Source organism: Symphalangus syndactylus, chromosome 5, assembly GCF_028878055.3.
Source record: "Symphalangus syndactylus isolate Jambi chromosome 5, NHGRI_mSymSyn1-v2.1_pri, whole genome shotgun sequence".
In the NCBI taxonomy this organism is placed as follows: domain Eukaryota; kingdom Metazoa; phylum Chordata; class Mammalia; order Primates; family Hylobatidae; genus Symphalangus; species Symphalangus syndactylus.
Window position 1 is genome coordinate 35,773,796 of NC_072427.2, and position 2,864 is coordinate 35,776,659.

A 2,864-nucleotide genomic window follows, 5' to 3' on the forward strand; every position below is an offset into this window, starting at 1 on the left:
TTCCAGGGGTTCAAGGATGTCCCTCACCAGCCCATCTCCTCTGAGTAACCCTCAATGTGATTCAACTCCTGGGTTTTGCAGATGAGGAAACTGAGGCAGAGAAAGAATGTGCCTTGCTGAAGGTGTGTGGTGAGTCAGGACGGAATAGGCCTAGACTTTTGGCTTCTGCCTCAGAGTTCTCCCATGGGTGCCTGCTGCGGCCACCTCCTCAATCTGTGCCTCTGCCCAGCTGCAGTTTTCGGCATACTGCCTCATGACAGAGGGGACAGCATGCACTTTCTATCCATCTCAGCCATCGCCTCTTCCCAACCCATAGCTCCCCTCTTGGTGAAACTGCCTTTGCGCTTTCTTCCCACGTGCATGGTCCCGCTGGTTCTCTGCATCCTGGTGTCCCATCTCTGGGAAAGGTTCCACCGTGCCCGCACTCACTCAAGTTGCACAGGGACATCTTTCTCCCCTTCTCCCCCTGCTCCCCCTCCACAGTCAACTCCTAGCTGGACTGGCCTCTCGCTCAAACCCTGTCCTTACTATTTATCAACAGGATTCCAGGCCCTCCTCACCTCTTGCTGTGGCCATTATCACAGCCAGAAAAACATTTCTAAAGCACATGAACATGTCACTGTTCAGCTTAAAATCTTGCAGAGGTGCCTGTGGTCTTGAAAATTAAGTTCAAGCCCTCGGTGTGGTCTACAAAGCCCCCCATGGCCGGCACGACCCCTCCTTACCATGTGCCTACATCCATTCTTGGCACCAGCTTGGCAAACGCTCCATGCCACCAACCCCCTGAAGCCCATTTGCTCCTGTCGCTCTTCCTATCCAGAGCAATAAGATGTGTGTAGACCAGCTTTATACCCTTTAACCTTGAGGTTTGCTTGCATGCTTGTTTTAAAATTCAGTTCCCTCTCGACAGCAATACTTTTAAAGGGGCCCATCCACTTTCCCACTATGGGCTTTTAAAAATCTATATGGAGCACTTCATGAATTTTGTCATCCTTGCACAGGAGCCATGCTAATCTTCTCTGTATTTTCCAATTTTTTAGTCTGTGTGCTGCTGAAGCGAGCACATATATGGCTTTAGAAGATAATCTTAGAAACTTACGCACAAGAAAATCATTTGTAAACACTCTTCCACAGTAGTTTTCTTACATGGACTGACACAATTTTTTACCTATAAGTACTTCTAGGGTCTGAAATTAAAGTCAGGACAAAGCGTAAATACAAGCGTCTATGACTAGCAACATACGCTGGCTCATTTGCTGATGAATAAGTAGCTGAACCCAGAAGCTCAGCCTAAAAATTTAACAGGAACAAGGGCTGATCTTCAAAGTCCCAAACAGTTCAAAGTTGGAAGAGTAATTAAGAGCCACTGAGATGTGCTGTCAAACAGGCAGATGAGAGCCTGGGATGCCCCTTCCTCCCCTGCCTGGGCTTGGCTTGATGGCAGAGGTCACAAATGCAGCCCAAAATGAACCGCATTCCCTGGCTCTTAGAATTGGATCTTCAGCTTTCTAGAACAGCCCTTCCTGTGTTATGTCTGCAATGTGTAGAATCTGATAAGAAACTTGTTCCAAAGTTCAAAAACAACCAGACTTTGTAAATAGTTCCAAATAGAAGCCCTATTCATGCTGGGGAAGGAGTATGTGTGGGAGATGAGAAGGACCTTCACTCAGAAAACCAGAGCGGGAATCCCAGCACCATGTCGGTGGACCATGGGCCACTTCACTTCTCTGCCCCTGGTCTCCTTACCTGCATGATGGGGATTATAACAGTACTTACCTCCTTGGGCAGAAGAATGATAATTCGAGTAAAACACGGAGCATACAGTATGTGCTCAGTAAATATTAGTTGTGGAAGTTGCCAATAAAACCAACAGTGTGAGCAGAGCAGCCATATATTTAATCAATATACATTAAAAATAATTTTTGGCAGAATGAGAACATCTGAGCTGTGCAAGCACATGGTACGGGCCAGCATCTAGAACTGCAGCTCAGGAAGGAGAACTCAAGCAGAGCTGAAAAACCTGCGAGGGAGACAGATGGCAAGAGGAGTCGAATGAATACTGGCTCCCAAAGACAGCAGGTCCTAATCCTGGAGCTGTAAATGTGACCTCATTTGGAGAAAAAAAAAAAAAAAATCTTTGCAGACGTGATTAAGTTAGAGAATTTGAGATGGGGAGATTATCCTGGATGATCAGGGTGTGTCCTAAATGCAATCACAAGTGTCCTTACAAGAGACGGGCAGAGGGAAATTTGACACATAGAGGAGAGACAATGATGGGAACTGAGAACAGAGAAAGATCTGAAGATGCTGATATTGAAGATCAGAGTGATGAGGCCACAAGCCAAAGGATGCTAGTAGCTCCCAGAATCTGGAAGAAGTGAGAATAAATTTTCCCCTAAAGCCTCCAGAGGAAGCACAGCCCTGCTGACTCCTTGATTTTAGTCCAGTGATGCTGATTTTTGACTTCTGTCCTCCAGAACTGTGAAATAAACCTCTGTTGTTTTAAGCCACCAAGTTTGGGGTGATTTGTTACAGCAGCCACAGGAAAACCAGCCAGTATAATGGCTCATGAGGCCCATTTTACTTATGAGGAAATATAGACTCAGAGAGCAGCAATGATTTTCACAGAGCCACATAGCACATTACCCGCTTTGGCCAAGGCCAGACCAGGTTAACAGACCCTGAACCACTGCGCTCCTGCTTCCATCTGCCCTGCTTCCTCCTGGCGATGCTGGGACCCCTGGGAGGTCTTAGACCTGAGATGCCTCTAATTTCCACAGTGATGTGTAGTTGCCCCCAGGTGAATCTTGCTGGTGCCAAGCCTCAACCCGTGGCCACCATTGCCCTCAACCAAGATGTGCTCC

The 2,864-nt window shown here is 47.1% G+C and overlaps 1 non-coding gene across 1 annotated transcript; it reads right to left on the reverse strand.

Moving 5' to 3' along the window:
* Nucleotides 1–956: 956 nt before the first annotated feature.
* On the reverse strand, nucleotides 957–1,064 carry LOC129483613 (U6 spliceosomal RNA). The gene has a single exon (XR_008658131.1). It is a non-coding gene; the product is annotated as a U6 spliceosomal RNA (small nuclear RNA).
* Nucleotides 1,065–2,864: the final 1,800 nt, after the last annotated feature.